The sequence below is a fragment of the Erythrolamprus reginae genome, chromosome Z (assembly GCF_031021105.1).
Source record: "Erythrolamprus reginae isolate rEryReg1 chromosome Z, rEryReg1.hap1, whole genome shotgun sequence".
NCBI classification, from domain to species: Eukaryota; Metazoa; Chordata; class Lepidosauria; order Squamata; family Dipsadidae; genus Erythrolamprus; species Erythrolamprus reginae.
Window position 1 is genome coordinate 90775886 of NC_091963.1, and position 14227 is coordinate 90790112.

Sequence of the window (14227 nt, forward strand, 5' to 3'; positions counted from 1 at the left end):
ACATGATTATGAATACAGGAAATACATACAAATAAATGTGGACAGGTTATAGGTTAGGTGGTGCACTTATGCATGCCCCTCACAGACTTCTTAGGAATGGGGTAGGGTCAATAGTAGATAGTTTAAGATTAAAGTTATGGGGTTTGGGGATGAAACCACAGAGACAGGTAGTGCATTCCAGGCATTGACCACTCTCGCTGAAATTGTATTTTCTACAATCAAGTTTGGAGTGGTTTACCTTATGCTTGTATCTATTGTGTGGGCTCGTGTATTATTGTGATTGAAGGTGAAGTATTCATTGAAAGATAGGACATTGTAGCAGATAATTTTATATACTATGCTTAGGTCAGACTGAAGGCATCGTAGTTCTAAATTGTCTAAGCCCAAAATTTTATATTTTATCCTTACTTCATTCTGAATTTTAGCTTTCCTGACTTCAACTGTGCAGCTTTGAGCTACATGCTAATATTCTGTCTTAATTATGTATTTTTTTTTATTTTTGCTCTTTTTGTCTTTCAATTTTTATTCAATTTTGTGCAGGCATGCAGGTTTCTTCTGGAATCGTTTATTTTGTTTCTTCAATGGTATTATGATAGACTGGCTTCATAATCTCACTTTTCAAAGTTTCCCAAGCTTATTGGGTTTCTTTCTTCCTTTGAGGACTTTCATCCATGAAATCCTTCTCATGCAGTCTCCAAGTTCATTAAAATCAGGATTTAAAGTCCAAAACTAATTTTACTTTGCTCCTAGACCATTATCTGCAGCATCTAATAAGAGGCTTTTGACAAGGGACAGGTTATACCTCACAAGAAATGGGAACAATTCAGAAAATGACTGGCTTGGTTTGTCAGAAAGCTAAAAATGAGGAGAGCAGGTGACCAATTTTTAGACAATCTTTAGGATCTTTGAGATTTAATTCTGAAACCCATTTTTCTGGCCCATGTTCTAACCTATATGCAGGAGTATGGGCAGGAGATCCCTACTGAAGGTGCCAAGGTGAGGAGCATCACTCTGGCCTTGGAGGGGACCATAGCCCTCTGGATGCACCAGAGCTTAGAAATTCTGATCGCCTTATGATATCACTTTTTCGGTGATATGAAGCCGTCCTTGCCAATTGTAAAGCAAGGGACAGTATAAAAATTGTGCATCAAGGCCACAATGTTGGTGGAGCACATTAAAAAATTTCATGACCTGGCATGCTGACTCAATGACTGGTTGGTTAACCTCTTCTAAGATATTTGCTTCAAAGATGGGCTGAACGACGATCTGTACAACACCTGTGTCAAGGGAAGTCTCTGCCACCCTTCATGACTGGTACATACTGGCTGAGGAGTTAGAGATTGACAAAAGACTACACTATTATTTATTTATTTATTTATTTATTTATTTATTTATTTATTTACTTACTTACTTACTTACTTATTTACTTACTTACTTACTTACTTACTTACTTATTTATTTATTAGATTTGTATGCCGCCCCTCTCCAAAGACTTGGGGCGGTTAACAACAGTAAAGAAGACAATGCAAACAAATCTAATATTAAAAAATAATCTAAAAGAAACCCCAATTTAAGAGACCAATCATACAAACAAGCATATCATGTATAAATTCTATAAGCCTAGGGGGAAGGGAAAAATTTCAATTCCCCCATGCCTGATGACAGAGGTGGGTTTTAAGGAGCTTGCGAAAGGCAAGGAGGGTGGGGGCAACTCTGATATCTTCGGGGAGCTGGTTCCAGAGGGTCGGGGCCACCACAGAGAAGGCTCTTCTCCTGGGTCCCGCCAAATGAAATTATTTAGTCAACGGGACCCGGAGAAGGCCAACTCTGTGGGACATTACCGGTCGCTGGGATTCGTGCGGCAGAAGTCAGTCCTGGAGATATTCTGGTCCGATGCCATGAAGGGCTTTACAGGTCATAACCAACACTTTGAATTGTGACTGGAAATTGATCAGCAACCAATGCAGACTGCAGAGTGTTGGTGTAACATGGGCATGCCTTGGGAAGTCCATGATTGCTCTCGCAGCTGCATTCTGCACTATCTGAAGCTTCCGAACACTTTTCAAAGGTAGCCCCATGTAGAGAGCGTTACAGTAGTCGAACCTCGAGGTGATGAGGGCATGAGTGACTGTGAGCAGTGAGTCCCGGTCCAAATAGGGCTGCAACTGGTGCACCAGGCGAACCTGGGCAAACACCCCCCTCGCCACAGCTGAAAGATGTTTCTCTAATGTGAGCTGTGGATCGAGGAGGACGCCCAAGTTGTGGACCCTCTCTGAGGGGGTCAATAATCCCCCCCAGGCTTATGGACAGACAGATGGATTGTCCTTGGGAGGCAGAACCCACAGCCACTCCGTCTTATCCGGGTTGAGCTTGAGTCTGTTGACACCCATCCAGACCCCAACAGCCCCACTAGCACCACTCAACCCAATTGTGAATAAACCAACCTGGGGAAAAGAGAGGCAGTGAAACCTGCAGCTGTGCTTTACCACCTGCTTTCAGTGTGGCCAGGAGGGACATCACATGGCAGAGTGCAAGGCCAGCCACCCAGCCAAGAATACTGCTCCTTGACTCCCTGGGAAGACCACCAAGACCTCACAATGGGCCAGAGAAATGGCACTGAAGGGAGTGGAGGTCATTGAGTTCACCTTGTCATTGAAGCAGAAAAAGGGAACTTCAACTCCACCAATAATGGCCAAGGATTAATTGACACAGATGAGGACACCCACCCAGTAAATGACCTGGTCATACCAGTGATGCTCTCTGTAGTACTAAATTTATAGACCTCAGGGCTGAAGGCCAGCTTACAAGCCTTGCTAGATTCAGATTGCACCCAGGTGTTTAGTTAACCCAGCCCTGATGGAAAATTAGGAATCTGCTTATAGTGGAATCACATTTTGCCAACTAGATGAATCACTGGCAGGGAGCATCCTGATCACCTTTGTCACAAATCCATAGAAATACGGATAGGGGCCCAGTAGAGACTTTAATACTCCATGGATGGAATGACCCCTAGTCTTAGACATGGCATGGCTGAAGAAATGAAATCCATACGTAAACTGGAGAAGGAGACTGCTAAAAATCTGAATGGGTCTCCCTCCCAGGGCCTATCCAAATTGCAGAAACTTCCCTCTCTGCAGCAGGAAATCAGGGCAGTAACACAGGGATAAGAGAAAACCTCCCTACTATCCCCAAAATGTATTAGGACCTAAAAGAAGTGTTCAGAGAAAAGGGTTCAGATGAACACCCCCCACCACTGACTGATAGACTGTGCTATAGCAATACTACCAGAGGCTAAACTGTCTAAACCAAAACTGTTTCCGATCATCACAAGGAAGTTAGAGGAACTGTGATTGTTCATTGACAAAAAAACTTATCTGCAGATTTATTCAACTGGCCCAACCCAGAATAGCAGCCCTGGTCCTGTTCTGTGAAAAGAAGGACAGGACATTTCATCTCTGCATGGACTATAGGGGATTAAATGCTCTTTGCAAGGAAAATGTTTACCCCTTGCCCCTGAAGAAAGATATGCTGGCCCATTTAGCAAAATGCAAAATATTAACTAAGTTGGACTTGCCAGAGGTTTACTGCCATGGGAGAATTAGGTAGGGGAATGAGTGGAAGACTACATTCAACTGCCCATTTGGACTGCTTCCAGTTCAAAATTCTCTCATTCAGCTTCCAAGGGGCTCTGGCAATATACATGCAATTGATAAATGAGGTATTGCACAAACCCCTCTATAAGGGAGTACTGGTGTCTCTGAATGATATTTTAATCTACATCAAAATGAAGGCCAAGTATGTGAAATCAGTGAGGGCTGTACTCAAATAACTTCAGGCCACCAATTATATGTCAAACTGTCTAAATGGGAGTTTTAGCAAAGTAAAATGGACTACTTGGACTATTGCACCACACACAGAGGCATTGAGATGGATCTGCAAAAGGTCCAAGTGGTGATGGACTGTGTTTCCTTTTAACCAGAGAGTAGCTACAAAGCTTCCTAGTCTTTGCTAACTTTTATCCTGTAAATTTGGACAGATTGTACTCCCCATCACAAACTTGCTTAAGACAGGGGAAGATAAACCTAAACCTAGCCAGCCTCTTAAATTGACTTTAGATTGCCAAGCAGCATTTGTAAAGCTCAGACAGCTGTTTGCAGCTGAACCAGTCCTGAAGCACCTGAAACAAACACCCAGACTGACACTAATGAAGTGGCTGTGGGAGCCATGCTGCTACAGGAGAATGATGGTGGCCAGAAACTGCCTTAAACTTCCACTTTCTGGAAACTGTTGGCAACCAAGCAGAGGTGGGGCAGTATGGAAAAGGGAGGTTTACACAGTGCGTTGGGCATTCTTAACCTAAAGGCACTTCCTGGATAGATGCAAGATGTCTTTCGAGGTATGAACTGATCACAAGAACTCATAGTCACTGACAACTCTTTGGAGGCTCTCTCCTAAACAGGGGTAATGGGCACAATATTTTAACCACTTCAACTTCATGTTGCATTACCTTCCAAGAGGGAAGAACTTCCTGACCAATGTTTGTCCCAAATGCCTCAATATAATTGCCCTAAAGCATGCCATGCCAAGCCATGCCCTTCATGGCATCAGACCAGAATATCTCCAAGACCGCCTTCTGCCGAACAAATCCCAGTGACCGATTAGATCCCACAAAGTTGGCCTTCTCCAGGTCCCATCGACGAAACAATGTCATCTGGTGGGACTCAGGGGAAGAACCTTCTTTGTGGCGGCCCCGACCCTCTGGAATCAACTCCCCCCCAGAGATTAAAACTGCCCCCACCCTCCTTGTCTTTTGTAAACTGCTCAAGACCCATCTATACCGCCAGGCATGGGGGAGTTGAGACACCTTTTCCCCAGGCTCTTTATATTTTATGTTTGGTATACAGTGATCCCTCGATTTTCGCGGGGGTTACGTTCCAAGACCTCCCGCGAAAATTGATTATCCGTGGTATAGTGGTGCGGAAGTAAAAACACCATCTGCGCATGCACGCCCTTTTTCCATGGGCATATGGTGGAGGCGGGGAGCGACGAAAGTGCGGAAGCCGACAGATTGCTTTGAATGTCGGCTGCCCTCGCCCCCCCAGCACCCGCTCGTTCGCCGCTCGCCCGCCTGCCCTGCCGGCCGCTCGCTCACTCACCGCTCTCCCGTTCGCTCGGCCAGCTGCTGCCCGGCTGGGGAGGTGGATTCGCCGCCCCCACCAGCCCGATCTCCCTTCGGTGGCTGGGGAGAGTGGATTCGCCGTCGTGCGGGATTAAGTGGCAGCGGATTGGGGAAAACCGGTAGTGCGGTGGATTAAAAGAAAGGGGGTTGCGGGGGTGGATTAAAAGCAAGAGCAAGGAAGCCGAGGGATCGAGGGAGGAGGTCAGGGGTTACGGCGAGCTTCCGAGCCGCGCCACAAGCGACGCTGCCCTCACAACCCTTGCCGCCTTTCTCCTCAGAGCGCCTTGCACTGATTTGGCACGTCTGCCGCTTTTCCCCCCTTCAAGGCTGCGCTGAGGATGGAGGGGTGAAGCGAGGACAATTTTTCCTCGGCGTTTGGTGGCGGTGGTGGCTCCCGGGTCACGCTACACGCACACACATATATTGTCAAGCGCTCGGGATGACCGGAGGGGCTCAGCGAGGTTATCTTTAAAGAAAAGTCCGCCCAGCCTCCCCCGCTCCCGCTTTGCCAAAGGAAAAGGAGGCTCACGGGTTTCGTGCATATTCCTCCCCTTGGCGAATGGACTCAGGGAGTCGCCGCTGTTTGCGGCCGCCGCCGCCTCGCCTCCCTCTCCCGGCTACCCAGAGCTGCGTTGGAAATGATTCATCCTGCTTGAGTTGACAGGCGGCTTTAAGAAAGTGTGTGCGTGTGTGTGCGCGCGCGCGTGGCAAAAAAAAAAGAGCGATTCCCTCGGGAGCCCACCTGCTTCACTTTCAGAAGTGCCTTGCAAAGAAAGGAGAATGGGGCGGGGAGGGTCTCTGCTCCCTTCTTCCCTGGCACCATGATGCGTCCGTCAATGAAATTGAGTCTGACACCCCTGACCTAGATAAAACTACTGTATCCTTCAGAAAACAGAAAGAGCTAGTGACCAAAACAGCAGGGGTTCAGTAGTATAAAGAGACTGTGGAAGGCATTGTGGCTGGGGACGCGGATCCACTGCCCTCGCAGCCCGATCTCCCTCTGTGGGGGGGGGAGCGACGAACCGACGATCGGGGGCTGTCCGTCCCTGTTGGGTGGTGCAGGGCAGGCACAGGGAGGGAGGGAGAGAAAGGAAAGAGAGAGAAAGGGAGGGAGAGAAAATTGAATGAAGGAGGGAGAGAAAGAAAGAGTAAGAGGTAGAAAGGATAGAGAAAAAGGAAGAGAAAGGGAGAGAGAAATGACTCTTGGTGATGATGTATGACGTCATCGGGTGGGAAAAACCGTGGTATAGAAAAAAACCCGTGGAGTATTTTTTAATTATTATTTTTTGAAAAACCGTGGTATAGCGTTTCGCGAAAATCGAGACCGCGAAAATCGAGGGATCACTGTATATGTGTTGTTTGGTTTTTAAATATGATAGGGTTTTATATGCTTCTTTTTTAATATTAGATTTGGTTTGCTAAAATATTGTTTTTTATTATTGTTGTGAGTCACGTCAAGTCTTCGGAGAGGGGCGGCATACAAATATAATAAATTAAATTAATTAAATTAAATGTGTCTCCTGCAGCCCCTGCATGCTTCCATCTAAGGATGGCTGGGCTTTCTTTGGATGCTGCTCCCGCAGCTTGCACCCTTCTTCTGCCATCTAGCCAGCATTGCCTGTAAAAGCTAAATTTTGGGTGGATATTTCAGGGATTCTGAGCTCTATTTCTGAGCTTTTTGGACTTAGGAGAGTTGTTGGGGGAAAATGGAGACCTTGTTTCCTATTTGGGATAGTTGAATGTGTCTTGGTTTCTCCCCTTACAATCCGAGACCAAAAGACTGGCCTAAAAATATCAGAATCTGATCAGAAATAAAGCTAGTTTAACTAGAGGTCGAGTAGCCCTTGTGGCTGCTAGATCAACTTCACAGTTTATTTTATGTATGTATGTATGTATGTATGTATGTATGTATGTATGTATGTATGTATGTATGTGATGGTGCATTTCTGATTTTTTCCCTCCACCCATCTAGGATCTCTCCTGTACAAAATATATATAATTTCAGTTTATCAAAGGGGGCTGCAGTCACTTGCTTTCTTTCCATAGGTGCTCCGATGCTTCTAAACCTGCTCAAAACATCCCAATTCAGCATTCTACTGAGGCTCCAGAATGGATACCAGAGTGCTCATAACTGCTCACTTCACTCTGAGACTTTGCAGTCTCATACTCCATATATACATCTGTCTTGAAGAAAACCTGCGTGCCTATACTGACATTTAAACCCCAAATATGGCCAGAAAGTGGACTTTGAAAACGGAGGTGCTTTCAAAAGAGGTGAAGGCAGAGTACTTGTTTGTTGACATTGAAGTTAAGGCCTTGTTCTGTGTTTGTGGAGCTAATGTGGCTGTACTTAAATAACATATCATGAGATGGCACTATGAGATGAAACATCAGGACAAGTACAAAAATTTGGACATACAGCAGAAGCTAAAGAAGATGGAAGAGTTGAAAGAGTCTGATGCAATGTCAGTATATGTTCAGAAAAGCAAAACCACAAAGTGAAGCTGCTGTGAAAGCTAGATTTATAGTGGCAGAAGAGATAGCTAAATCACCCAGACCACTTACCGAGGGGGATTTTGTGAAGTGTGCCGTGATTAAAATGTGTGATGTCTTGTGTCCAGACCAAAAGCAAGCATTTTTTAATGTAAGCCTAACCAGGAATACTGTTGCCGATCAGATATATGAGCTTGCCACTGATTTACGAGGACAATTGATTGAAAAGGGAAAATATTTCATATTCCCTTGCCTGTGAATGAGAGCACTGACATCAGTGACACAGCACAACTGACAATCTTCATATGTGGAATGGATTCAAGTTTATGAATTACAGAGGAATCTTTGGATATGAAATCAATGCATGGCACTACCACAGGAAAAGACATATTTGAAGCAGTATCTAAACATATAAATGATATGAAACTGCTTGGGACAAACCTATAGAACATTCAACAATGGAGCATCTGGGAAAAGAGTGGCTTAGAGGGAAGGATGTGAGAGAAGATGAAGAACGAGAATTGCAGAGATGAGCTGACAGCGCATTACTGCATCATATACCCAGGAAATACTATGTGGCAAAGTCCTGAAGATGGAACATGCAATAAGAGCTGGGGTGGCGCAGCAGGTAGAGTGCTGTACTGTAGGCCACTGAAGCTGACTGTAGATCTGAAGGTCAGCGGTTCAAATCTCATCACCGGCTCAAGGTTGACTCAGCCTTCCATCCTTCCGAGGTGGGTAAAATGAGGACCCAGATTTTGGGGGCAATATGCTGGCTCTGTTAAGAAGTGCTATTGCTAACATGTTGTAAGCCGCCCTGAGTCTAAGGAGAAGGGCGGCATAAAAATTGAATAAATAAATAAACAAACAAACAAACAAACAAACAAACAAACAAATAAACAAACACAGATAGTTAGCTTTATAAGAACCAAAGTTTTAAAAATTGTTTTTATTATGCATTTTTCTTTGTTATACATAACATTTCCATTTCTGCAACAGCAGTGTAGTGTAAGCCATGTCCTCCTAAGGTCAATATTATTTTGTTTTTCAAGTTTATCCACTCTTTCAACCATGTGAGTGCTAAACCTGGTAATACAGCTCTCAATCTGGTAGTCCAACCCCCCCTCCCAATCTTCGGTGTCTTGTAACAATTTTAGTTTGATTCTTGATTTTTTGCCTTGCAGACAAACTTTTAAATCAATTTGTTTAGGTTGGGTGTCGGCAACCTGTGGCCCTAGAGCCTGATGCGGCTTTTTGTCCCCTCTCCTATGGCTTCCTGCTGATCTGGTCAAATGACCTGCTCTCCGCAGAGCCATGTGGCTGAAGGGCCCCTATCATTTTCTCTGCACTGCCCGCAACAGGCTGCCTTTTGCAATTCTGCATCTCTTCATGGGCAGCTCAGCACCAGCTGTGGTCCCCTTTGTTTCAGCTCAGGAAGGAGGGAATTGGCGAGGAGCAATTGGCACCGCTGAATGCAAGGTGGGAAGACCTCCAGTTCTCCTGTGCAGCGTGGCTCTCCTGTGCAGTGCAGCTTTCCTGTGCTGTGAAGCACAGGTGGCTACTCACCTCAGTGACGGCAGCAAAAGAAGGAATCAGTTCCTGCCGCCATAATCCCAGCCCAGGAGTGTATCCTGCTTGGGCGCACGCACACACATATGAGAAAGTGATGAGAAAAAAGAAAGGGGAGAAAAAGAGAGAGAAAAATGAGAAAATGATAGAGGAAGAAAATGAGAGAGAGAGAAGCAGAGAGAGAGAGAGAGGGAGAGAAAAATGAAAGAGAGAGATGGAGGGAATGACAGAGGAAGAAAAGAACAGGGGGGAAATAAGAGGGAGAAAGATGAGAGAGAGGGGTAGAGGGGTAAGACGATATATGATGAGCAGAATCTGAGACCAAGTTGCAAGAAATAAATTGGAATCACTCTATAATATGTAAATAGATATTTTGCTCTTGGGTCAAGTGGGCTATATAAAAAACACCCCCGATTTGGTGGTGGGGTATGTGTGTGTGTCTGGGTGGTGGGCACATTTCACTATGCACTGTTTTATGTCGTGTGTATATTAAACCTGTTAAAAATTAATTAAAATTTTTTTTTTAAAAAAAGGGAGGGATAGAGGGAGCAAGAAATAAGAGAGGGAGAGAGGAAGAGGGAGGAACAGAGAGATATGAGAAAGAGAAAGACAAAGAGAGATGAGAGGGAGAAAGAAATTAGAGAGAGGGTGGGAGGGAGGAGGGAGAGAGAAAGGAGAAAGAGAGAGAGAGAAAGATGAGATAGAGGGGGAGAAAGGGGAAGAAAGAGAGAGAGGGAGAGGGAGAGACAAGGAGAAAGAGAGATGAGAGAGAGGAGGAGGGAGGGAAATAGGGAAAGAGAGAAGGAGAGGAGCGAGAAAGATGAGAGGGAGAAAGATGAGAAAGGGAGGAAGAGAGGGAAAAAGAGAGATGTGAGCGAAAGGGAGGGAGAGGGGGAGAGAGAGGGAGAGAGAAAGAGATAAGAGGGAAAAAGAGAGAGATGAAAGGGAGGGAGACATGAGAGGGAGAGGAAGGGAGAGAGGGAGAGAGAAAGAGTAGAATAATCATTTTTATTAAGGCTATCCTTCCAACCAATGACAACTGTAGATGTCTCAATTTTTCCAAGTCTGTCTGTATTTGTTGTATTAGTTTAATTTAGTTATCTTCTGCAATAGTTGTACATCTTGCTGCTAACCAGATTCCCAGATATTTTACTCTTTTAGCTATTTGCATGTCCATCTTTTCCATTAATTCATTTTTCTGTTTATTTGTGAAATTCTTTGTTTCCTGCCTTTGCCATGGCCAGAGGTGGGCTGCTGCTGATTCGCATGTGGTTGAGCCAAGGGAGCCAAAGAGCCACTGCAGCTATGTTGTGATGTGACTCTAAAGCACCAGCCAAGGTGGTGAGGGCAATAAGTAGTGGTTAGTTGGGTGGAGTGGGGCGGGACGGGGCAGAATAGCAGAATAGGAGGGGCAGGGGGGGCAGCCAGCAATTTAACAACTGGTTCAGCTGAAGTGGTGCTAACCAATTGAATCCCATCACTAGTTCTGCGGAAAGCCAATCTGGTACAGGTGTTTTATTATTTGCCTTTAATTGCTTCTGTTAGTTCCATTGTTGTTATTCTTTCATTTAGTATTACTCTCACTGTGTCTGGTATTTTAGGTAGACTTGCTTTTTCCAAATATTGTTTTATTGTATCTTGTGATATTTTTTCTTGACTGTAAAGTTTCCTAAAAATTTCCTGGATTATTTTCTTTTTATCTTCATTCTGGTGGTCAGGAGTCCCCTTCTCATCTATCAGTTTGCATATCACTTTCCTCTCTTTCTCTTTTTTCAAGTTAGTTTATTTGCATTTTCAAAGAAGTTTTGTTTTGCCATTTTTTATGACATTTCATCTTGTACTAATAGATTTAGTTTATGTTTTGTTAATTAAATTTTCTCTTTTATTTTTTTGTGGATCATTCTGCAATTCTATTCTAATCTGTCAGTTCATGAAAAGTAGGAGAGAAGACTCCTTAGTATTGTGGGATGAAAAGTGGCTGTGTGAATTAGTTTTTCCATGAGACATTATGAAGCATCTCACTGCACTAAACCTTAAGCTTTAGGGATGGGACTTTCAAATTAAGCTGCGATTATGGGAGATTCAAATAAAGCAAGGAAATTTGAGTCACTTTCCCTGCTGCCAAACAATCATAAACTAAGTCTCGACCGTGTTCTCAGGTGCTCATTTTACTGATCAACTTGATGTGGAGTTTACATATTGCTTTGTTGACTTTGAAACACAGAAATTCAATTTTGGACTGTTCAATATTTCATTTGCAGTTGACAGAAAGCATCTGTAAATATCCAGATGAAGTTGATAGAACTGCAAGGTAACAGCACAGTTAAGACAAGTATAATTATGTGGGGCCCACACAGTTCAGCAGGTGCATAACTGAAATGATGTCCCAACTCTGCATACAAGCTGCTTGAATATTCTGCATGTTTGGTAGTACATACCTGTGTGAATAACTTTTCTCTGTGATAAAGATGAGCAAAAGTGTACACAGACGTCTTCTCACCAATGTACACCTCAACTCTATCCTGAGAGTTTCCACAGCTCAGAACTTAACCTCAAACATGAATGAATTCGTAGGCAAGAACACCCAGCTTGGACAAAATGATATGAAAAAGAGAAGTTTTTGATTTGTTTTAAATTTGTTTTTGCAGATTTATTTGAAATATTTGTTCATATTTGAACAAATTGTTGTTGTCCTATTTGACCTACATCTTAGACATAATATATTCTTAAACTAATATAAGACAAGGTCTTACATGAAACTGGCCCTTTGAGGGCTACCATAATGCTGATGTGGCCATCATTGAAATTAAATTTGACAGCCCTGAACCACAGTGTATAATCATCCTAAAGTTGCTTTTTGTGCTTCAAGTTAACAGAATAATAGAGTTGGAAGGGAATTTGGAGGTATTCTAGTCCAACCAGGAGATATCTAGTTCAAGCAGGAGATTCTAGCTCAAGCAGGAAATGTCATTTTCCATAGGAGGTTGGAGCTAGCGTTCAGATAGGGTTGATCTCGTCCAGTCACATTGAGAACTGAGTTTGTCGATCAATTGATAGCTCATATATAACCCCTATCTCCTGGGACATATCCCAGTTTCAGACTCAGTCCTCCAATGAGGATTACACGTGGTTTTTGCTTTTTATTACTGTTTAGCTAAGGTAAGAATTTTTTTTTTTAAAAAAAGCAAAGCAGCAAATAACAAAGAAGAGAAAGAAAAAGAAAGCAATAGAGGCTCTGGCTATAGTGATCTTACCTGGGGACCTTTAGTGCTTGCACCATGTCTCTCAGCCTTATCAACTTAATTCTTTTCTTTAACAAAGGGCTGAATTTCTCAATGGGGTCTGAAACTTGTTTCTTCCCCTCATGAGCCAGCAGTGCCTGGGTGGTCTGAAGGGAATCAGGAGTTTGCTCCCCTTTTTCCCTCATAAGTGCCAGTCTTTGGTTCCTGGGAGAGCTCATTCTGGAGCCTTAGGGAACTCCTCCCCACTTTTCTCCCTCACAGTCATTTCTGCTCTCCTCATTCTGCTGATTGCATAACTGCCCTGAGGCAACTGTCAGAGCTTGCTACAGGTTGGCTCTGGAGGCTTCCTCCCCCTGCTCTTCACTGATTGGTTCAGCGTTCAAGTGGCTGTCGGAGCTTGCTAAGTTTTCCTCTGCTGTAAAGGCTTGTTCCTGCTTTTTTCTCAGTACCTCAGGGAGAAACTCAGAAGCTGCTCTTTTCGGCCTATCAGAGTTGATTTCTCTCTGCTGCTTCATTATCTCAGCAAGAGGGGGGGGGGGGAAGAATGTTCATACACCTTTGGAGGAGAGGAGACCTCTTTTGGCTGCTAAGGTTTACAGCAGGTGGCAGAGAGTGCACCATAAGGGTAATCTCTTTTGCTCATTCTGAGGTTGCCCACTCTGGGACGTTTGACCTACTTTGGGTATGTCCCTATCTGAATGCTAACTCCAATCTCCTATGGAGAAAGGACGTTGAATGCTCATTCTTGTAGGTTGGAGCTAGCATTCAGGCCCTCCCTGCTTCTATTTTTTTATGGTTTGTGTTGGTGTAATTTTATTCTGTTCTTTCAACACAACCTTGTTCCATGTTTCTCGTTGTCAATAAAGTTTTCCTTTTTTTTAGGACGTTGTCTTCATTTCTTTATAATTTCCATGTCGAGTCTGTCTGTCCATTTTTGTCTGAAACTGGCATATGTCCCAGGAGATGGGGGTTATATATGAGCCATCAAATGATTGACAGACTCAGTCTTCAATGTGATTGGATGAGATCAACCCTATCTGAATGCTAGCTCCAACCTATGAGAATGGGCATTCAAGGTAAGCCAATGTCCTTTTTAGGCAAATGGTTATCCACTTTCTTTTAAAAGCCTCAAGTGTTGGAGCACCCATAACTTCTGAATGCAAGTGTTCTGTCTAAATGAGCCACTTATATACTATCCCTTGACTGAATTAAAAGTCAAGGGATAGTATATAAAAAGGTATAATGATTACAAAAAGTCCAGGAATAAAATGATTAATAGTCCAAGATCTAATTAGTCCATTCTGGCAGTGTTCCCAGACTAATGTCTCTGAAATAAGCTGGGGGCCAAAGACTAATTAAGGAATTCCCTTTGAAGTGATTTTGTCAATCAACTGAACTCACATACCTTTGTAATCTCTTCAAGGATGCAAATTGCATGGTTTTAAAGCTGACTAGAAACTGAAGTGCTCTTTTGACTCCGGAGATCACACATGGCCATGATTTGGGAATGTTGCCCATCACACTCACTTCTCACAAGACTGTCACTTAAATAGAGACAAGGCGTTCCCTAGAGCTACTAACACCAAGATCCTTTCTTTCTCAGATACTCCTGCCTGGACATAGTTTCTTTTCCCTTGTATCTAACAGTGGCTCCTTCTGTATTTCATCATCATCCTCTAATTCATCTTCCTCCTCTGACTCAATACTATAACTGGAGGGGCTACAGTCTTCAGTCTCTAACTCC